Below are 23,961 nucleotides of genomic sequence, written 5' to 3'. Positions count from 1 at the left end.
TCCATTGGAAGGGTTTTCCTTTTCAATAAGAAAACTCGCCGAATTACTTGGTTTGTTTTTTAACATCAAAATTGGTAAATTGGGAGTGTAGAACACCCAAAATGTAGATTGAAGGCAGTGTGTGTATTTTTTTTAAATTGTGGCAAAAAAAAAAGAGATACCACGTAACACGGAAAATTTACCATTTCAGCCATTTTTAAAGGAATATGGTACAGTAGTGATAACTATAGTCACATGGTTGGGCAACAGACCTGTGGAACTTTTCCATCTTGTGAAACTGTAAGTCTGTACCCATTCAACATCTCCCCTCTCCTCCTACCCACCCCCAGCCCCTGGCAACCACCTTTCAGCTTTCTGTTATGAGGAGTGTCTTTGTGCCTGGCTCATCTCACTTTGCCTGATTGTAGCATGTGACAGGATATCCTTCCTTTTTAAGGCTAACTAATACTCCATTGCCTACATAGACCGCATTTTATTTATCCATTCATCTGTGAAGGTAGTGTGTCCTTTTGTAAGGGGTTTTTATGAAAGCTTTTCTTGGGAGTTAAAGCAACCGAACTCCAGGGAACATAGAAAAATCCAATTTGAGTCCGTCATACTGAGCAATATTCTGTGATACCTCATATCAGACTTTTGTACTGGCCACACCTGGAATTTCCTCCAGCGGAATACTAGCATAAGTGGCTTAGGTGCACCTTGCCCCCAGTACCCCTCCCTCCCGTCCCCACACACACTCCTCTTAGAATTAAAGGTCGGTCAGATTGGCCTTAGGGAGAGGGTGATAAACGGTGGCATTTTCTCCTCAAGTTGAGCTTCACTGACCCTCTAGAGGAAAGAGATAAGGGGAAAGGGGCGGGGTGGGAAGGCAGCTGTTGCCGCAGTGAAAGGATGGCTGACCTATGAGCTCATTAGGGTTAGTAATGGGTTCTCTCTCTGGACTCTCGATTTTTCTCACACATCAGCTTCTCTGGAGTCCATCCCGGACTCAAAGTTGAAGCAGCTCTGCCTAGAGCAAAACCACACCAGCAATCTGCTCTGTGGTCTGGGTTTAGTCTAAATGGTACCAGAGCACCAGAAGACAAAGGTTTGACTTGAAAGAACAAACAGCATGCTTCGGGAGACTGAATTGTGCCGTGTTACTTTCGCTTTTTCTTGACTTTGGTTCTTCCTCTGAGCAAAAGGAGGAGGCAGATGGGGAGGCCTGATTTCGGTTGTGGCTGGGCTCCCTGTCTTCACAGATGCTATGGCGGCAACAATTTCCTGTCTTCCGCAGGTACGGGTTGTGAGGCTGAGCCTTTCCCCACTCCCTGTCCCTTTATTATTCTTGGATAAGGGTGAGGAGCAACAGAGGGTGGGAGTCCCCCTTTTCCTTTTCTTTTTCTTTTTTTAAAGATTTTATTTATTTGACAGAGATCACAAGTAGGCAGAGAGGCAGCCAGAGAGAGGAGGAAGCAGGCTCCTGGCTGAGCAAAGAGCCCGATGCGGGGCTCAACTCCAGGATCCTGGGATCATGACCTGAGCCGAAGGCAGAGGCTTTAATCCACTGAGCTACCCAGGTGCCCCCACCCCCCTTTACCTTTACCCTGTTGCCAGCCCCACACGCAGAGTGAGTGTTCTCCATTCTGTCACCGAAAATGCTCCCCCCCCCCCCACACTGGCCCACACTAAGGGGACTGGGGGAGCACCTTCCCTGTCTCTGGAACTTCTTGGCCCTCCTCCTAGGAAAGCCCAACGGGGTGCTGTTGGGTGGGTGAGGGCAGGAGAAAAGCTTCTGGAAATGCCCGGCAGCTTTAAGGAGAGACCTAAGGTGTCAGGGGGAAATGCTTGTCTGCTTAAAATATGGCTCCCCGGAGACCCCCAACCCATGGCACGTCAGCCACGGTGGCCAGGTATGGGGGGAAACAAGGAGGACTAAGGGCCAGGTGTGCGGCTCTGTAGCAGTGACAGCTGATTCTGGCCTGCTTCCCGAGATGGATGCTGGGGAGGAGGTACACACTCAGGTAATTGGACAGCAAGGTAGTCAGCTGACTGATTTTCAGATGTGAGTCAAGTGAGGGCCCTGTTGGATCCCTTCCCCAGGGTGAGGGATCCCTTTGGGATGGAAGTCAAGGACTTTCTGTTTTGTGGGTGACAATTTGGAGATGCAAAGAAATATTTTTAAAACGTTTTTTAGTGAGTGCGTGTGTATGGCCTGTGAAAATAACTTTATACTGTTGATTCTGTCTCCTCACATTTTTTAAAAAATATTTTATTTATTTGACAGAGAGAGATCACAACTAGGCAGAGAGGCAGGCAGAGAGAGAGGAGGAAGCAGGCTCCCCGCGGAGTAGAGAGCCCAATGCGGGGCTCGATCCCAGGACCCTGGGATCATGACCTGAGCCTAAGGCAGAGGCTTTAACCCACTGAGCCACTCAGGCGCCCCTCTCACATTTTTTAATGAAAATCTCCCAAGTCTACCACAAAGTTGAAAGACTTTTATCATGATCACACATATGCCTACCACCTGGATTAGTAATAGCATTTTAAGCTACTAGCTCTATCAATTAACTAACCATCTACTTGTTCATCTAGCCATGCATTAGCCCATCTTACTTTCTGATGTGCTAAAAAAAAGGTTTACCCCTACCTGCTTCTGTGTTTTAAGTTAAGTATTTGTTTTTTAACTTTTTAAGGTAAAATTTGTATACAGTGAAATGCACAAATCAAAAGTGTAGAATGCAGTATTTTCTCTTTTTGTCATATTTTATATAACTAAGCTTCTGGTTATAGTAATAGAATTTCTATAAATTATTTAAGAAGTGCAGTTTTTTTAAAAACGTAGATTTTATTTATTTATCGATAGCTCAGGCAGCCGTAGCGGCAGGCAGAGGGAGAGGGAGAAGCAGGCTCCCCGCTGAGCAGGGAGCCCAATGTGGGGCTTGATCCCAGGACTCCCCATGACCATGACTTGAGCCAAAGACAGACACTTAACTGACTTGGGCCACCCAGGTGCCTCTGTGCAGTTTTTTTTTTTTTTTTTTTCAGTTTTTTTTTTTTTTAAGATCTATTCTTTTTAGAGAGAAAAAGAGAGCATGCAAGCACATACACACACGCACACACACGAGTGGGAGGGAGAGAATTTTAAGCAGACTCCCCACCCAGCGCAGAGCCTGATGCAGGGCTCAGTCCCTCAACCCTCAGATGATCTGAGCCGAAACCAACAGTCAAACCAAGAGTCGGATGCTTAACCGACCGTGCCACCCAGCTGCCCCAGGAAGTACAGTTTTGAGAGTAGCTGGGAATGAGAGCATAGGAGGAAAATATCGTAAATATTATGTTCACTGTAACATGAAGTTTGTTCCTTTACTGCCTCTGGCCCTTCTCTTAGTTCTTTTCCCCTCTCACTCCCCTCTTCTCCCACCACACGCTGGGCACAGAAGAGAGTAAAGCAATAGATTGGTGAAGATTTTGTTTTTAGGATCCGCAAGTGAAGGGCTGGCTAAGAAGTGACTCCTGGCTTTTGCCCTCTACCTGTTGGCAACCACTCTCTTCCACCGTTCCTTTTCTTAAGATAGTCAAGGAGACAGTGTCTAGTCCACACAGTTCACAACCAACAAAAACTGTCCCTCCATTTGGTGTAGTCATTCTGTGAAGTCCCAGTAGACTGTTGAGCGTTTACTTGGGGAGAGAAGATTTGAGTATGTGGTGGGTCATGAAAGAGCAGGATAGTCCACGTAATGGACTGGCCTTGGGTAGTGGCCGTGGGTAGTTAGGGAAGGGTCCTGGATGAGTACCTGCTTTGACATGGTTCTGTGTGGATGGAGAGAAGGGGAGAGGGCTTTTAAGGTCCCTGTGGATCATTCACAGCAGGCATGCTTTTTCCTTCCATCCCGGAGAACTGATGGCAGATTTGAGGAGGTCTTGACAGATAATGCTGGAAAGGTCAGTCTTCACGATTATTTTGGGCCGTAATCGATGGATCATTTTTAAAAAGCTTGGACAGGGACAGTCTATAGTTCCCTGGATTTGTTTCCATTTCTCACCTGTGGTTAACAGAAATCATACTGTACTAGGACTTTTTTTGGGGGGGTGCCAAGAATGGCATCCATTTCCCAATTGATTGTTTGGATAAAGAATTTGTGTGAGCTGTTTCCAAATAAGTTGATGAGACATGATGATCAAGCAATCTGCGTGGCATAAATTTTTGATCTGAAGGTTTCAAGGCAAGTGTTCCCTTTTCATGAAAAGATGGAAGAGTCGTGCTCCTTTTATTAATGGGGCTCTGGTCTCTCTTGAAACCACAAACCAACCAAAAAGGCCCAGCAGCATTTCGTGTGTATAGTTACTCATCTCCTTAAATGTTGCAAAAAAAAACCGAAGGGATAGGAAAATCAGAAAAGGGGAGGGGGGAAGTTGGTGATTTCGGAAATCCAGTGACTAACTGCTTGTGCTGACTAATACCAGTGGACTCATAATGAGTAACAATAGTGAATTTAGAAGGGATATAAGTAGAAGGAGAGCTATTTTAAGGTTGCTTTAATACCAAAGACTGCTGAATTGGTCCCACAAGTAAGGATTCCCTTTGGGAAATTTGGAAATAGTTCAGTTCATCCAGTTCACCCCTCCGAAGTTCTGTCTCTCCTTCATCTCCAGGAGTCATCTTGAGGAAGTTCGATACCGGTTCTTGCAAGTATGGCTCCTTTCCCACTTGGCTTCTTGGGGGGAGAGTTCTGGGCACATGAGCTTGCTTTTGTGGTTTTGCATTGAAGAAATGCCAGAGGTGTCCATTGAGAAGGAGAACGACCAATTGATTTAAAAAAAAAAATATTGGTAGTGGTGCCTGTGAACTAGAAATAAGGATTTGCTGGAATTTATTTTCTCAGTTTTTGTTTCTAATCATGGCATAAAAATACAAGACCTGACCAATCTGTCCTTTCAATCATAATTTTTAAAGTTGAAAATGATAGCAGATAAATAGAGCAGCAATACAACTGACCAAAAGGTGCAAAGATGGGAAAGTCCATTGTGGGATTTCCAGTTATCTGAGTGTCAACCAGGAAATGTTTGTATTTTTTTTTTCTTTTCATCGTTGTTGAAAAGGTTTTTAAGCGTTCATTTTCCTTGAAACTCCTTTTTCCTGATTCCACTTGATGCTGAGATATAAAGGAAATGGCTGTCATTTCCTGTCATGTAGGTATGTGATAGGTTGTGTTTTTATTTATTTATTTTTTGAAGATTTTATTTATTTGAGAGAGAGTGAGAGAAAGAGAGAACATGAGCAAGAGGCAGGGCAGAGGGAGAGGGAGAAGCAGGCTCCCCACTGAGCAGGGAGCCTGATGCAGGCTCTGCCTTTGAGGGCTGTATCTCTGAGGGCTCTATCTCTGAGATGGTGACCTAAACCGAAGTAGACACTTAACCAACTGAGCCACCCAGGTGCCACCCCCATCATTTTATTTTTATTGATACTAATTATTGACTGGTCTCTTGTACTAATTAGATTTAAAATCCCTGAGGCCAGGGCCATCATGTGCGTCATTATTACAATACCAGCACCCACCTAACCCCATGCCTAGCCCATAGTAGTAGGCACTTACTCGTGGATCAAAGAGATAAAATCATGAATCCTACATTAAAAATGGATTTATCTAGGTAGTGTCTTGGGGATTATGATATCTTACAGGATTTTTTCTTGAAAAAGATCTCAAACTTCCTTAAACCTAGAACATGACTGCAAATTCAGTTTTAAGCTAAAATCTTTAATGAGTTTATTTTCTCATTGCTTTTTCTTTTTTGAAAGTTTAATTATTTATCTTTAGGAATCTCTACACCCAGTGTAGACCCAGAGGTCAAAATTCCCATGTTCTACCAACTGAGCCAGTCAGGCGCTCCTCCCATTGTTTTTTCGTTATATTTTGTTTCTCTCAGTATTTGGGACTGCCAGGCATTTAGATTACTCATACATTTTAGAAGTGTATATACAGATAATATATAATTTATAATCTATATTTTAAATTATAAACATATATATTATAGTTATATATGGGTATTTTCCTCTTTTAGTAAAAGTAAGAAAATCTCAAAAGGCATGAATTTGAACAGCATGAATAGAGAAGGCAAAACCTCAGGTTTCCCCAGAGAAAATATTATCTGAAGGTCTTTGAACAATTAATTGAATGGGATATTTATTTAAGTAAATTCAAGTCCATAGGCAAGTTCATGAGCAATTTTGCTTTTTGAAGAAATGTAATGGTTTAGAAATAATGATTTGAAATTCTTATTAAAGCATATGAGTTTCTCTCACTTTAATTTCTTCAACATGAAAAAGCATATCCTTGCACGTAAAGCTGGAGATAGTTTAAGTAATTTTGTCTTAAATTTAGCAGGCTTATTTTTCAGCTAGAGGGGCTGAGAGCAGAGTCACGAAATACCATTCCCTCCAAAGTGGTGGTTAATTTAGATGAAGTTTTGGAGCAGCAGAAGAAACATACTGTAGAGCTTGGTGCTGTCTTTAAGGAAAATCTCATCTAGAAATTTTGCTTTCACAATTAGAGCAGATCGTTTCTATAAGGAAATAGTTTGTAAGATCCAATTTGGTTATTGTGTTCTATCCTTTATAGATTTTGTTGCTTATATGAGAATGAGAAACAAATAGAGGGATTTATATGGACATTTGATTGAAGAGTTGCCTTGGGCTTTTGCATGCCACCTTAAATCTAAATTATGGGCATCTTGTGTTTTTATGTCTGTTGGTTTGGGCTGCGGTCAGGTGTTAAAACCATTGTCTCTTTTCTGTAGAATCACTATTTCCAGTCCATTCTGAAGTACTATAAATGTTCATCCTGTAACATTCAGAGATCGAATGCTTTCCAATCCTATCTAAGTTCAGAACTTCGGAAATAGGTTAGTGAACAGCATGACTCTATTTTCATTTTGATATATAAGCACCCGCAAAGGGGTTTAATCCTTTTAAAAAAATTCACATTAGTGATGCTTGAAATATCTTTCCTAAAATCAAACTTCAGAATGGAATGGAACTCAGCATTTTGGGTTTATTCTAGCTTCTCAGCAGAGAGCAGTGGCAAGGAGCATGGGTGACAGATGCTTTTCAAGGAGGTTACTGAATGCACCAGGAAATGCTGCAGATAAATAAGATTGAAGTGCAAAAGCCATACCATACTGGAACTGGTGGACTCCTAGGTATTTGCAGGAGGATGGGAAGTCTGTGTGTGTGGTATGTGTGTGTATGTGTGAGTGATTTGTTATTGTTGTTCTTGCTGTTGGTTTTTTTTAGAGAAAAAGTGGGGAAGGGGCAGAGGGAGAGAAAGAGAGTGAATCCCAAGTAGACTCCACACCCAGCACATGAGCCCTATGCAGGGGTCCCATCTCACAACCCTGAGATCATGACCTCGGCTGAAATCAGGAGTTGGGATGCTTAACCAACTAAGCCACCCAGGCTCCCCAAGGTTGGGAAATTTCTTTCTTTCTCTCTCTCTCTCTTTCTTTCTTTAAAATATTTTATTTATTTATCAGAGAGAGAGAGAGTGCGAGCGAGCACTGGCAGGCAGAGTGGCAGGCAGAGGCAGAGGGAAGCAGGCTCCCCACTGAGCAGGGAACCTGATGCGGAACTCAATCCCAGAACCCTGGGATCGTGACCCCAGCCGAAGGCAGCCGCTTAACGAACTGAGACACCCAGGCGTCCCAAGGATGGGAAGTTTTTAATGTCAGTCACCACTAAAGGGCATGGGTTGCTTCAGAATATAGAAGAGGGTGTGGCACAAAGTAAGAGCTCAAGAAATGTGTTGAATGATGGAATTCATTAAACCTTACCTTAAAATTTTGGAATGCTAATGAAGCATGAATCTTGAAGGAAGACATTTCAAGAAAATAAAGCAAACATTGTTTTATGTAGTAAGAGTCAAGCTGTAGAATCCATTGTACAAAGATGGTGCCCATTGATGTTATAAAATAGGCTCAAGAAAAATTGCTGTCAGGTGTTGATGGAAGGGAGTTGAGAGGTGTCTCTGGTCACTGAAAAAAATACGGCGCCATCTAGTGGAACCATTTCACTAGTGGCGTGTTTTGTGTTAAATACTTTCAGAAGATTTAGGTTCTTCATAAAATCTATAACTGATTTTCTTTCTCAGGGAAAATAAATAAAATATTAAAAAAACAGAAATCATAACTAGGCAGAGAGGCAGGCAGAGAGAGACGAGGAAGCAGGCTCCCTGCATAGCAGAGAGCCCGATGCGGGGCTCGATCCCAGGACTCTGGGATCATGACCTGAGCTGAAGGCAGAGGCTTTAACCCACTGAGCCACCCAGGTGCCCAAGAGAGTGTTATTATTATTATTATTTTTAAAGATTTTATTTATTCATTTGACAGACAGATCACAGGTAGGCAGAGAGAGAGAGAGGAGGAAGCAGGCTCCCGGCCAAGCAGAGAGCCTGACGTGGGGCTCAATCCCAGGACCCCGGGACCACAACCTGAGCCGAAGGCAGAGGCCTCAACCCACTGAGCCACCCAGGCGCCCCGAGAGTGTTATTTTTTTTTAAAAGATTTTATTTATTTATTTGACAGAGAGAGATTACAAGTAGGCAGAGAGGCAGGCAGAGAGAGAGAGAGTGGAAGAAGCAGGCTCCCTGCAGAGCAGAGAGCCGGATGTGGGACTCTATCCCAGGACTCTGAGATCATGACCTGAGCCGAAGGCAGAGGCTTAACCTACTGAGCCACCCAGGTGCCCAAGAGTGTTATTTTTTTTTAATATTTTATTTATTTGACAGAGAGAAATCACAACTAGGCAGAGAGGCAGGCAGAGAGAGAGGAGGAAGCAGGCTCCCCGCGGAGCAGAGAGCCCGATGTGGGGCTCGATCCCAGGACCCTGGGATCATGACCTGAGCTGAAGGCAGAGGCTTTAACCCACTGAGCCACCCAGGTGCCCCCCAAGAGTGTTATTTTTTAAGATTTTATTTATTTATTTGAGAGAGAGCATGAGTGGGGGAAGGGGCATTTTACTCCCCTCCAATCTTTTTTTTTTTTCTTTTTTTTTTTTTTTTTTTGGTAAGATTTTCTTTTTAAGTAATCTGCATCCAACCTGGGGCTTGAACTCATGACCCTGAGCTCCAGCTCCACCAGCTGAGCCATCCAGGCATCTCTTTTTTTTAAAAAGACCCCCCACCCATCTATTAATTATATTTGCTTTAGAAAGTTCTACTTGTTTTGAAAAGTAGTGAGAGGCAGGAATGAATCTTTGACAATTTTCTCATTTTACTTAACATAAAATGGAGTCATAGGGGAGTTTTATATTTTGCTTTCACGTGAAAAGCAGTTTCATGCACACTGGAAGGTGGAAAAAAGGACGACAGATTACATAGCAATTGAAAAGTAAACCTCATTTTACCAACATTTTTTAATTAGGACAGTAACCGAAATTTAAAATGAAAGACACATGCTCTAAAATTTTATACTGTTGAATAAATTAAATGTTTTATACCTCAAAAGTTGGTATCTTCAGTGCTTTCAAATGCTCTCAAAATGTGTCCCATATTATTTGCCTAGTTTTTGTAAGAAATAACTATCAATTTCAAGAGTTTTAAACTCACTTTATGCTGTTTTGTTTATAGAAACAAATACTTGTATTACACGATACTTTAAAAATACAAGTGATTTTTTTTTGGGTCCTTAAACATGTTATTTTGCTCTCCAATTAATGTAATGGTTTGAGGAATCATGATTAAGTTAGATGCTGAGTAGGAAAGATGAAAAATGATAAGTTGAGGGACACAGTGTGAAGCTTATTTTATTGGTTTATAGCTTCATTATCCAGAATACTGCCTTTTGCGCTGCGTGAGTATCTCTTGAATCTAATGACCACAGTGAATTCTGGTGTACCTGAAAGCAGTGGAAAGGTCTAGAATTTCCACAGAGGATATAACATTTTCCTTTAGCGCTGCCCCCACACCCACCTTTCTCAGATCAACTCCAGCGTGGAGGTGCCATTTGAAATGAAACTGCCTTCTAAACAGAGAGGACTGACACAGGAAGTCCTTCCTTGGCCAACGGAAGACTAGCTTATTCAGAAAACTCATCAGCGGGTTGATGCTGGTATGAGCGAAGCATAGGTGATTCGAAGATGCCAACAGTCTTTTGAACTGTGGTCTGCCCATAAAGCAGCCAAGCTCGCGGAGGTTGTGGGACTTCGGGAAGCCAGAGTGTCTCTGCTTTCTCAGGATGCTTCACTGGACTGGGGAAGTACCGTGGTGCTGCCTTTCCATGAACTGTGTGACTGGACCTTCTACATTTTTTGCTCGATCCAAGTTATTTGAGAGTTAAACACAAAGCAGAATTGCCTGCTGTTAAGGCAATCTAGAGAGGTAGAGAAATCAGTGTTTCAGGTTTGTTATCTACGATTAGGAACCCTTCTCTCATTTCCTTGATCCCAGGCAAACCCAAAGGGGGTAGGCACTTTAAGTTTCTTCTCACCTTCTGACCTCTTAGCTGACAGAAATAAATTAGTATGTAGTATTTATTCATATACGTAGCTGTTAGCCATTACTCCTTACGGGTAAAGTAGTTGAAACTTAACCAAAGCTTTGAGGAGGTGATAACGCAAGGCCGCGGACTTAACCATTTTAGGTTTGAACCTTTGAACAAGTGAGCAATTTGCTGCTGCTTGTTTGCTACCCACACTGGGGCCAGCCCTGCCGGTGTCTAATCACATGGGAAGCATGCGAAGTAAATCTTAGAAAAACTACTTATTATAAATATGGTTTCCTCTGGAAGACAGGAAGCAAGCATTTGTCAGGCCTGTGACTGAAAGAAGGCATTTCCAAGAGAAGCCGTCCTAGATAGATTGTATGCTGTCTTGTGAACGGAACTTAAGAGCCACGTGTCCACATTCTGAAGGCTATGGGAGAGATCAAGAACTTGCCCGTTTGGCTCTATGCTTCTAGAAGTTTGTTAGATCTGTGTGTCCATTCTGGACTGGGGCCTTAAATGATTTTGACATTAAAAAACAATTTTTGTGTTAATGTTTAGCAAGATTGTGATTATTTTTCATGTACCTCCATATTTTATTCTGATAGCTTGAGTTTAGCTTGAAGCATTTTCCTCCAAGTGCACACATTTTTGCATTTTTATTTTTTTAAGTAAGCTCTGTGCCCAGTATGGGGCTTGAACTCACGACCCCAAGATAAGGATCATGTCACGTGCTCTACTGGCTGAGCCAGCCAGGCACCCTGTCCTTAAGCATTTTTAATAGCATTTTGGTTCCCTTTTCTATATTTTTTCTCTTAGAGTCACTGTGAAAAATTGTATTGGTTCTTCTTGCAGTTGTTAATAAGTAAATATTTCTTTGTTCTTTCTTTTTTCCAAGTAGGCTCCATGCTGGAGCCTAGTGTGGGGCTTGAACTCATGATCCCGAGATCAGGTCTGGACTGAAACCGAGAGTCAAACCAAACGCTTAACCGACTAGGTCACCCAGGCGTCCTTCTTTGTGCTTTTTAAGGAGAACTTCCTAAAATGGTGGAAATCAGACATTTTAAGCATAGCGTTGAAGTGTGAGGAAGCCAGTTGGAGTGACAGAGGAGGGGTTCATCCTCCACTTAGAAATACGGAGACATAGGGCGCCTGGGTGGCTCAGTGGGTTAAGCCGCTGCCTTCGGCTCAGGTCATGATCTCAGGGTCCTGGGATCGAGTCCTGCATCGGGCTCTCTGCTCAGCAGGGAGCCTGCTTCCTCCGCTCGCTCTTTCTCTGCCTGCCTCTCTGCCTACTTGTGATCTCTCTCTGTCAAATAAATAAATAAAATCTTAAAAAAAAAAGAAATACGGAGACATCAAATACCACTTGGCAGTCCCTTTGTACAGTACTTAGTGTAAACCCACTTATTGCGAATGAGTTTTCTTTGACTCTCTCAACATAGCTGCTTTGTTAACTTTGGACTACAGTAACAGTTATTCAGTTTTTAAAAATGGACTTTCACCACTGCAAATCAAGAGTCCTTGAAGCAGTTACAGGATAAGGTTCTTGTAACCAACAGGCTGTTCCATTGTGCCCTAGGTTGCTCACTGCTCTATGCTTGAGTCCTTATGTTCTGTGGGTGAGCGGTCTCTCTGTACAGTTCCTAGTGCTTAGTCGATGTGGGACAGTCTGTGGCTACTTTGGGTTCCCAGAGGTAATATGGAGTCAAAGGCTTATGAAAGAGTCTGTAGAGTGTTTAATAAATGCTAAGGCTTTCTCTGGATTGGAATTTATGAAAAAGACATTTTTCTTCACGGATGCTAAATCCTGCATGCTTTTAAAAGAGGCCTGGTTGGGGCTCAATTTGTTTTCATGACTTTTCCTTTGTTATTATTCAACAGTGTTACAAAACGAGGCCTTTGCTGCTATGTTAACTTGATTGTAATTTGTATGTGTCACAAAAGGACATGCTGTTCTTCATCAATACTAAATCAGAGCACTCTTTACACCTTGGATTTTCTTTAGTCAACACCTTGTACTCAGCTGTGGGCTAAGTGAGGATGTTGAGATGAGCATGCAGCCGTGGGTGCTGGGTAAGCTATTTACTTGATACGGCATCTGGAACGGCTTCATACTTGGCAAAAGAGTTTCCAGCCTATAAGAAGATGGATTCTATCTTAAGACAGGCCTTGGCTAATAGGAGAGAGGTTTTTGGGCCCCTGGGGAATGGAGTTCCAGAGATTTGATTCAAAGAAAGGGGAGGGGGGCACCTGGGTGGCTCAGTGGTAAAGCCTCTGCCTTCAGCTCAGGTCATGATCCCAGGGTCCTAGCATCGAGCCCTGCATCGGGCTCTCTCTGTGCTTGGGAGGGAGCCTGCTTCCCTTCCTCTCTCTCTGCCTACTTGGGATCTCTGTCTGTCAAATAAATAAATAAAATCTTTAAAAAAAAAGTGGGGGGGGAGGGATTTGGTCCTGTCCCGTTTTGGGGTGAGCCAGGTGTCTAGGAAGCTTTCCTTTAAGCCTGCTTTTACTCACTTGTGTCATTTTTTTAAAGACCCTGCTCCCACTGACCCTTCTCAGGAACCACATATTAAACGATAAGCGTATTTGGTAATTAAATACTTGGCCTAGACAGAAGTAACAGCAATTGCTGTTTTCAGAAGAGAAGCAAGGTGTTTCAGAGTTTGCTAGATCCATCCCTCCTTTTTTTTTTTCTTTAACAGATGGAGAAACCGAGTCCTGAAAGGTCGTGACAGCTTTGAAGTTCTACAAAGAACTCAAGTAGCATATGGCTCATCTAGAAGGTAAAGATGAGAAGAGCTTCTGCTTGATGGGCACTTTCTTGAAGAGAAATACTTTTGCTCAGCTTGGTGAGTATTACCCTCCTGATTACATCATTTACGATTTAAAAAAAATATGTTAAACTTACACTGAAAAAATCCATATGTTGCTTTTAAAATGGAGGCTTTCGGTAGCATTTAGATCTATCCATATGTTACGGTTTAGGCCAGATTAACCAGCCAATTTCAGATGTGTTTTTTTGGAAAGCTTAGATGTATAATCACTCGAAGTTTCTGTCAAATCACAGCTTGTAGAAGCTATTTCCAAACGGCCTTTCATTTACTGGTTAAATTAAGGCTGCTCCTTGGGCACCTGGCAGGCTCAGTGAGAGGAACGTGCGACTCTTGATCTCAGGGTCGTGGGTTCGGGCCCATGCTGGGTGTAGAGATTACTTGAAAAAAAACTAAAAAAAAAAAAGAGAGAGAGAGAGAGAAAGAGAGAGAGATGCTTCTTTGAGAAAGAGGTGTGCTCTTAATTGGGGTAGGCCAGCCTTCTCTGAGGCTCCCTGTGTCCCGACTGCTTCCTTTTTGCTGTCCCTCTGTTCGAATGTACCTGGGCTCCTGGAGGGCCCAGGGGCTCAGGGCCAGGGGAAGAACCCCACCAGGCAGCTCCGTCCTCCTCCCACATACTACTGGAGAGTCACAGTGACCACATCACCTGCCAGCAAGGCTCTCCTGGGGTTCTGATCTGTCACTGGGGTAGAGAATTCATGTAACAAACGAAGGACTCCTTTCTTTGGGAAGAAGCTCAGAAAGTGATATGGGTAATATAAACTTCTAGTTGCAATCCATGTTTAAGGTCAGAGGAGAATATGGGAGTTTTTTCTCCAACACTCTCATGGGTCTTCCTTTGTTGAACACCTGTTCTGTGCCAGGGAGTAAAAAGTCTGACCATATTTTTTTTTAAAAGATTTTATTTATTTTGACATAGAGAGACACAGGGAGAGAGGGAACCCAAGCAGCAGGGAGCTAGAGAGGGAGAAGGAGGCTCCCTGTTGAACAGAGAGCCCGATGCAGGGCTTGATCCCAGGATGCTGGGTCATGACTTGAGCTAAAGGCAGACATCTAACAACTGAGCCACCCAGGCGCCCCAAAAGTCTGACCATATTTAAGTCCATAGTGTGACACTGTGAGGAAGAGATCATGGCCTTATGTTAGCTATGAGGTCATAGATACTTAGGAGAGGTGTTCAGAGCAGTCACATGGCTAAGATCATGGTTAGTAAATAGTAGAGGTTATTGGTTAGTTCTGCTTGTCTGTTTTCACCAACCTATTCTAAGAAAAAATAATGAAGTAGATGTTTGGTTTGCTATTCCCTTTATTACTTGTATATCAATGTGAATAATAACATAGTTGTCTTTCAAGGCATATATTTTTGGTTTTGCCCAATTTCTGTCTGATAATCAAACTGTGTGTTTTTTAAAAAAGTGTTTTTTGAAGTTGCACTATATGTCATAGACTCTGCTAGGGGCTCCGGACACCGCAGGAAATATATATAAAAATAAGTATCATTCTTACCAAGTCTGGAGATAAAACTAGAAGGTTTATCTGTGCATATGTCATCATGTTCTTTCTTGACTATCAAGGTGTTGAAACAAAGAGCCCAAGATTAATTGTCATTTTCCCATGGACTCAACAGAATTACTAAACTAACTGGGTACTTCTTGAGGTTACTTAGCCAGCTCCTGAGGGTCTGGGGGAAATGCAAGCTAAATCATTCTCTTACTAACAATTTTTTTAAAATATATATTTTTAAGATTTTTTTATTTATTTGACAGAGAACACAAGTAGGCAGAGAGGCAGGCAGAGAGAGAGAGAGAGAGTGGAAAGGAAGCAGGCTCCCCGCTGAGCAGAGAGCCTGATGCCGGGCTCGATCCCAGCACCCTGGGATCATGACCAGAGCCGAAGGCAGAGGCTTTAACCCACTGAGCCACCCAGGTGCCCCTCTTATTAACAATTTTTAAGGTGGGAGGTGCCATTAAGCTTTTAAGGTAGCTGTTGCTTTAGACTCGGACAGCTGTGATGATGAGAAATGATTTCTGTCCCATTAGAGCTGGCTGGTATAAATGCGTGTTTTAAGCTGAATACATTCGGAAATCTTAATTTCTCTACCTTTGACCAAAATAACCATCCTCCAGAGGTTTTTGAATTGACAAGCAGAGAGCCCCGGCAGGTGGTCGGACACCTGTTTGGTACTGGTGTGGTTGGAATCCTCCTACTCACTGTGGTGACCAATCTCTGACGTTATTCCTGTTTCTCTCTCCCAGACTTTGGTCCGTTAGTGCAACTTTGCAATGTGGTTTAGAAGCTTCTAGGAACATCTCTTCTCGTAGTTCTCTCAGGTTCCTCATAGGTGTCTTAACTTTTTTTTTTCCTTCCAGAACATTCTGTGCTTCATACAGAATTACATGCCTACTTTTTTTTTTTTTTTTGGTTCTGTTGATTGCTGTGGAGAAAAGAGCCTGACCTCCTGTTACAATAGAATTACCAGACTCGAGTGTGTTTTATCAAGCTCTCCCGTATGGGAATTTACCACCTGTAAAGCTACGTTCACCTCAGGTCTCTGGCTGTATGTTTGTGTTTATTCCTTGAAAGTAGAGGGGGTAAATTAGAGACCCTTTAAATGCTTCTGTCAGGAGAGGGCCAGTTGTAGGGGAAATCTCTCCCAAAAGAATAACTTGATCAGATGTTTATAGTAAGGTTTCAAGTTCTGAGATAAGTTAGAAGCTTTATCTGTGCCCGTTTCTTTCTGTCCTTTCTTCACTGTGGAGGTGTTGAAACACGGAATCCTAGGGTCAGTCCCTGCTCTGCAGAACTACCCGGTTTACTCAGCAGGGAACTGTTGCTCTCTCGAGTATGTCGTGCTGGTTGCTGAAGCCTGTTTCAGGGCTTTGTGGTTCCGGGGCTGTTGACCCCGCAGTATCTGGGTCATGCTTGGCTTGAACAATGGCTCCTTCATCTTGGTTCAATGAAGTGCCCAGGGCTGGAATCATTATTTTTTTTGCAGTGTCCGTCTTTTTGTCTTAGCTCCTTGGTCTGGTACTCATGTGACGTTCTCCATGTGCCTGTCTGAGATCGTGCTTCAGATATAGGACTAAAGCACTTTCTAGGTGGTACACTTAAACAACGGGAAATTTTATTTAACCACCAAAAGATCACATACAACCATTCCTCAGGTGAAATTTTTCCATTGGCACCACTATGACTCACTCTAATGCAGGCGGTGGTGGGTTGTATCTTGAGAAGCCGTTAGAAGACCATGTATTTACATTCCCTGCATTTCTCCTTGGTAACTTGACACTCTTTTCTATTTCTCTGTGTCACTGTTTCATGTCCGTATTCTCTACTGAAGGTCAGATTCTGTGATACCAGGAGCTGTCATCGAATTGCCTCACATACACAGTAGCTGTCCAGTCAACACTTGCTGTTCTGTAGAGTGTAAAGAGCACTTGAACTAGGACCCTGGAACTTGGGCTCCAGTCCCATCTTTTTTTTTTTAAAGATTTTATTTATTTATTTGACAGAGAGAGAGATCACAAGTACATAGAGAGGCAGGCAGAGAGAGAGGAGGAAGCAGGCTCCCCGCGGAGCAGAGAGCCCGATGCGGGGCTCGATCCCAGGACCCTGAGATCATGACCTGAGCCGAAGGCAGCGGCTTAATCCACTGAGCCACCCAGGCGCCCCTCCAGTCCCATTTTTGCCTCAACAAGTCTACGACCTTGAGCCAGTCACTTCCCATGTCTAGAACAGAGTCTCCTCATCTTGTGAAATAAGGCCATGGGCAGGGAGATTCATGAGGTCGCTTTCGGCTTTATGAGTCTCGGTTTGTGTCTGACTAAATGGAGGAAGCATTGCAGCCAGTCATTTGAATGCCACGACTTTGTTTCCATACCCGGGCTGAGTGCGTGGAAGTGTCCTGCCTTGGGCTGGGAATGGCTGGCCCACTGCCTTCTCGAGAAGTCTGTGCCAGAACCCGAGTCACCTCCTTTGGGACATCTGAGGGCAGTGTTTTCCAAACTTTTTCCTGTAGCCACTGCCTTCTCTTCAGAATAATAAAAGAATTAAAAAAGATCGAACATTATATGTGGCGGAGAAGCCATGTTGGCGCTTAGCCTGTCCCTGGGTATATGCTGTGTATAAGAGGGAAGAATCTGAGAAGGTGGTTCAGAGCGTACTCGCTGTGGTTGGAGAGGGCGTAGAGACGCTGTGGCCTTCCCTGGCCAGCTCTACACTTAGACTTGACCCCACCTCCCATACCTACCGGCCACCCTCCAGTATCCCCTGTACCCCCATGGTTCCCAGCTCTCATCATAGAACAACATTCTGGCCTGGTCAGGTGATAGGCATTTGGGTCACCGCAGTCACTGTACAGGCCTAGTGGTGTGGGACGGGCCAGTCTCAGAAACAAGAAGTCTGTGATTTACCCCCTCAGCACCCTTCCCTGAGTCTCCCTGAAACTGCCCCTACTGCTATCTGATTACTGCCAAGAAGACTGGAAACCTTTCTGCGACAATCTGAAAGGTCCTGGATCAAATCGTCTCTTGTCTGGTCCGGGAGGAGTCAAACAATCCAATAAGGTTTTTTTTACACCCATTCCTAAAAAGCCCACAACCTATCCAAACACACCGGAGTTGTGCAGTCCTATAGTCCTTAGTAAAACCAGATTCATGGTTTGAAACCTTCTGAAGAAGACATTTCCAGTCCCAGATGGTTTCACCAGTAAATTCTAACACACATTTCAAGAAGACCTAACACCAGTTTTTAGACCATGTCTTTGAGAACACGAGGGTAAACTTGCCAGTTTATTTCACGAGGCCAGCATTATTGATACCAAAGACGGTAAAAAGCAAAAACAACAGTGATAAACCCACAGACTAATATCTTCTTGAACACGGACCAAAAGAAATTCTTCAAAGGATGTCAGCAGTATTAGTTGTCGAACTTATGTGTGTGGAGTTGTTCTGTTCCTCTGTCCTTTTAATGTCAGTGGGATCTGCAGTGATACCCCACCCCCTCTTCCATTAGTAAGAAATGAGTTTTTTCCTTGTCAGTCTTGCTAGAGGCTTAACAATGTTGATATTGTCAGAGAACCAGCTTTTCTGTTCATTGATTTCTTGCCCCCTATTTCTTAGCTTTCAATTTCATTTATTTCTGCCCTTATCCTTAATATTTCCCCACCTTCTTGCGTTGGATGTATTTTTTTTCCATTTTATTTATTTTTTCAGCGCAACAGTATTCATTCTTTTTGCACAACACCCAGTGCTCCATGCAAAACGTGCCCTCCCCATTACCCACCACCTGTTCCCCCAACCTCCCACCCCTGACCCTTCAAAACCCTCAGGTTGTTTTTCAGAGTCCATAGTCTCTTATGGTTCGCCTCCCCTTCCAAATTTTTTTTTTTTAATAAACATATAATGTATTTTTATCCCCAGGGGTACAGGTCTGTGAATCGCCAGGTTTACACACTTCACAGCACTCACGATAGCACTTACCCTCCCCGTTGGATGTATTTTGCTCCTTATTTTCTATTTTGTGCAGATGGGAACTTAAATTAGTGATTAGAGACCCTTCTTTTTTCTAATATAAACATTTAATATAAATTTCCCTGGAAGCACCATTTTTAACCGCATGACACACATTTTGTTGTGTTGCATTTTTATTTTGTTCAATACAAAAATTTTTGTCTCACTTGAGACTTTTTTGACCCATATGTTATTTCGAAGTATGTTGTATAATTTCCAAGTATTTAGAAATTTCCCTTTTCTCTGTTTTTTGTTTCGCTTTTTGTTCTCTTTTGATTTCTACTTTAATTTCATTATGATCAGAAGACATACTTTGTATTGTTTCAATTCTTTTCAATTTGTTTAAGTTTTATACTTCAGGGTATGGTTAGTCTTGGTGAATGTTTTATGAGTACTTTAAAAGAATACATATTCTGTTTTTGTTACTGTTTTGTAAATACTCAATTCAGTTGGTTGGTGGGGTTTTCTGTTTATTATTTCTATATATTATTGAGAGTGGAATGTCAAAGCTTTCAACTATGACTTTAGATTGATCTCTTCTTTGAATTGTCAGTTTCGGCTGCCTTTATTCTGAAGGTTTGCTGTTGGGTACCACTGTATTTAGGATTGTCATGTCTTGTCAAGTTGACCCTTTTAACATTAGGTAATATCTTTCTTTGTCCCTGGCAATGCTGTTGTCTTTGCTTTGAAGTCAATTTATTGTGTGTGTGTGTGTGTGTGTGTGTGTGTGTGTGTGTGTGTGTGTAAAATAAGATTTTTATTTTAACTAATCTCTATACCAGCCTGGGGCTCAAACCCATAACCCCAAGATCAAGAGTTGCATGCCCCAATGACTGGACCAGCCAGGTGCCCCCCTGCCACCCAACTCCAGCTTTCTTTGGAATGGTTGTGCATGTTAATACCTTTCCCCTCCTTTTACTTATTAACCTATCTACTAACACTGTATTTCAAGTGAGTTTTTTTTTTTAAAGATTTTATGTATTTGAAGGAGAGAGCGCAAGAGCGTGAGCAGTGGGAAGGGAGGGGGAGAGGGAGAGGGGGAGGGAGCAGCAGACTCCCTGCTGAGTAAAGAGCCCATTGCCTGACCCTGGGATGGTGATGCTTACCTGTCTGAGCCACCCAGGCACACGTCAAATGAGTTTTTGTGAAGATACAGTTAGTTCCTATTTTTAAGTTCATTCTCACAATCTCTGTCCTTTAATTTACCTGTTTAGACCATTTTAATTCACCATAATTATTGATATGCTTGGATTTATGCCTACCATTTTTTTTTAAAGATTTTATTTATTTATTTGACAGAGAGAGATCACAAGTAGGCAGAGAGGCAAGCAGAGAGAGTGAGAGGGAAGCAGGCTCCCTGCCGAGCAGAGAGCCCGATGCGGGACTCGATCCCAGGACCCTGAGATCATGACCTGAGCCAAAGGCAGTGGCCCAAACCACTGAGCCACCCAGGCGCCCCTATGCCTACCATTTTATTATTGATTTTCATTCCTGTTTTCTGTGGTCTGCCTTCTTGGGAATTTCTTGAATATTTCCTAGCGTTTTACTTTATTTTTAAAAAATTTTAAAGATTTTATTTATTTATTTGACAGAGAGGGAGATCACAAATAGGCAGAGAGGCAGGCAGAGAGAGAGGAAGGGAAGCAGGCTCCCAGGACTCTGGGATCATGACCTGAGCCGAAGGCAGAGGCTTTAACCCACTGAGCCACCCAGGTGCCCCTCCTAGTGTTTTATTTTTAATTGATCTCTTGTGTGTCTTGTGTGTCTCCTTCTATCTTTTTTTTGTTGTGTATGTGTGCCTGCCGTAAGGATTACAATGTCCATACTTCACAGGAGATTGGGACTCAGCATTTTACCACTTCAAGTGGACTATGGGGACCTTACCACTCTTGTTTTGTTACATTTGTCTTGGGGTTACAGTGGCATACACTGAAAACCCCCATAGACCATGTTTTTGCTTTCAACGAAGAGCTTAAGAGGAGAAGTACAGTGTTTTATATTTACCCAGATGTTTACCATTTCTGCTGCTCTTTCTTAATTCCTGATGTTCCCTGTTTCCTTGTGGTATCATTTCCCTTTTGTCTAAAGAGCTTTCTTTAGCTATCATCTTAGAGGAAGTCAGCTGCCAGTAAGTGATCTTAGTTTTCCTTCATCTGAGAATGTCTATATTTTACCTTCATTCCTGAAAGATCTGTTCGCTGGATATAGAATTCTGTGTTGGCAGTTCTTTCCTGAGGAGAGCTTAAAATATATCGGGCCATTTCTCTCTCTCATGCATGGTTTCTAGTAAGGAATTCATGGCCATTTGAGTTTTTGTGCTTAGAGGTAATATGTCACTTTTTCCTCTCCCTCCTTTCAAGATTGTTTTGTGTCTAGTTTTCAGCACATTTTTCTTTGGAATTATCCTAGGGGTGGTTTGCTCTGCTTTTTGAATTTGTATATTTATGTTTCTTGGGAAATTTAGCATGCCTTCCACCACTAGTTTGTTGTATTTTGTTTCTGCAGTGCACCATTGCTCTCTTTTTTAGACTTCGTCACACAAATGGCAGACCTTCTGTTATTGTCCTCTGGACCCCTGGGGCTCTGTTGTTTTGTTTTAGATCTTTTTTTTTTCTCTTTGTTGTTCACATTGGCCAATTTCTGTGGCTCTGTCTTCAAGTTCGTGGACTCTTGTCTCCATGCTCCATTGAGCCCATCCAGGAAGATTTTATTTCAGTTATTTAATTTTTCAGTTCTAGAATTAACAATAGTTCTTTATAGCTTCTATATCTCTGCTCAGACCTCCGTTCTTCTGTTGCTTTCAAGATGGTTTATGATTGGTTGCTGGTATATGCTATAATTGCTCCTTTCAAGCCTTTGTCAGATAGTTCAAACATCTGTGTCATCTCAGCATTGGCATCTGTTGATTGTCTCTTCTCATGCTGAGTAATTCTGGATTTTTTCCAGGACATTTTGAATGTTATGGTATGAGGCTCCAGATCTTGTTTAAATCCCATGGAGAATGCTGATATTTTTTTGTTGTCGCAGGCAGTCGATTTGATTATGTTCACAGAGCAAGTTCTAACCCAACTTTCTGTGAGCTGTGGTCCCAATGTCAGTTCAGTTGGCAAGGACTTGGCAGTGCTGTATGGACATGTTGGGTGGGTATGCCCTTTGGTGATCCAACTGGGACACTGGCCTTTCTAGAATATTCTCTTCGTCTCAGGTGGGCTGTTGAGGATGAGATCCATGCATGCCAAGCTTGTGGGTGAGCCCAGGAGTTTATAAACGATTCATATGGTGCCTTTCCTGAACTTCGCCCTCTGCATAATTTCTTCAATACTTTCCAATTCCATGGGGCTTCCTTTGGTCATTTAGCTAGAAATCTTGGGATTTCATTACTGCTCTGCTGTGCCCACATTCCTGCACCAAGTGAAAGGAGGACAGAGAATAAAAACTGGCATGGTTTTACCCATCTCCTCAGAGCCACAGCGCCGCCGAACACAGAGGAAGACTTTTCATTCCTCAGGGGTCTGAATGGTCCTGCAGGCTCCCATTGCTGCAGGCTGCCATTGCAGGGGTTGTGACCCAAGAGAACAGGGCAAAGGAAAAAAGGTGGGGGATTTCCCCCACTCTCTGAGCATCAGGAGTTCTTTCCTGCTCCATGAGTTAGAGCTACAGGGCATCTCCAGGCTTGCTCTCTGTCAGTTCTCTGTGCAGGGTTCAGGCTTGGGGCATATGGGAGGAGAAAGTCCTGGTAAACTCACTGGCAGGTGAGGTGGTATTTCGAATTCCTTTCTTTCCTAATCTGCCTGCTACTATTTACTTTTCAGAGTCCTCAAGTAGCTGCTTTGTGTAGTCTCTCCAGGTCTTGTTCCCTGGGAAAAACAGGGTCGAAGGTGCTCACTGTATTTTCTGTAGAATGGGAACATCTATGTCCATTTTTGAATGTGTAGAATAGGATGAGTGTAAACAACGGACGCATTAAACTGCCTTATTTTAAGAAAGATTTTATTTATTTATTTATTTGAGAACAAGCACAAAGAGGGGGAGTGGCAGAGGGAGAGGGAGAAGTGGGTTCCCTGCTGAGCATTGAGTCCAACACGCGGCTCGATCCCAGAACCCTGGGATCATGATCTGAGCCGAAGGCAGCCGCTTAGCTTAGCCCACTGAGCCATCCACGTGTCCCCAGTAACTGCTTCTTAATGTCACTCCACTCAGCTTGACATCTTTGCTTGAGAAACTGCCCTTAGGTCACCCCCATGCATCTTTTAGGAGGAAGGCAGGATCAATACTGCCAGTCATCTGATGAAATAAAAAAAATTGCTTCTTTTTTTTTGACTCTATGACTAAAAGTGAATGGGGAGTATTTTTCTCATTACGCTATTTATTTAAATGAAAACTCTTTTTCAAAGACATAAGTTAATGCATTCAACTCAGAAGATGTCTGAAAGCCTTTTGGTCCATCCAACTAGATAAGGACCACGAAGAGAAGGCTTATGGAGATCTGAATCCCAACAGGCACCCTCTCTGAGAAGGAAAGAAGTATTTCTTCAACGAAGATCGCTTTGTTGTGCTTCTGTACCCTGTGTGAGATGCCAGAAGCTGTATGTGCTTCCAGTTCCTGGAGGAGGGATTAGCGGGTAAGAGTTAAAATAGTTGCATTGGAATAGGAGAGCCCGCCATGAAAATTTGTCCCCTTTAGCTCAATGGCGAAAGGCGTCACCAGGGTGGGGAATGATAAAGACCTGTTATTCAGGAGGGGTGGGGAGCAGGAAGCTCTGCTGGTGTTAGAGGAGAATGGAATGTTTTAGGGAGCGGGGGTTTGTCATTTCCAGGAGCAGGGCGGGCTGCATGATGGGAAGGTCTGGCTCCAGCTGGAGCCCACTCACAGGATGTCAGGGGGAAGTGTGACTAAGGTCACGGCCACGCCACGTGGTGGGCCAGCTGGAGCCAGAGCAGGGGCCTCTGTGGCCACACATCCTGAGTTTCTATGGTCTAATGCAGTGGGTTTGAAAAGAAAGAGGGGATGCAGGATGCTGGCTGGGAGGGCGGAGTGCCAGGGCTGTTCTGTCTTAAGTGACAGTGGGCGGAGATTACAGCATTTCATCTGCTTTTCCTTTGACACCTTTTAAAGATACAACACACGTTTTCAAGGGTTTATGCTTGGTGTCTGCCAGAGGGCT

At 43.1% G+C, this 23,961-nt stretch overlaps 1 long non-coding RNA gene across 1 annotated transcript in view; it reads left to right on the top strand.

Moving 5' to 3' along the window:
• The window catches only part of LOC123934432, an 81,295-nt gene that overhangs the window by 36,719 nt on the left and 20,615 nt on the right, over positions 1-23,961 (top strand). Inside the window, exon 4 of the long non-coding RNA XR_006816797.1 lies at positions 13,158-13,304. This is a non-coding gene — a long non-coding RNA (uncharacterized LOC123934432). The remainder of the gene's footprint in view (positions 1-13,157; positions 13,305-23,961) is intronic.

This window comes from Meles meles, chromosome X (genome assembly GCF_922984935.1).
Source record: "Meles meles chromosome X, mMelMel3.1 paternal haplotype, whole genome shotgun sequence".
Lineage (NCBI taxonomy): Eukaryota > Metazoa > Chordata > Mammalia > Carnivora > Mustelidae > Meles > Meles meles.
Note: the sequence above shows the minus strand (reverse complement) of the source record. Positions and strands in the feature narration are given on the sequence as shown.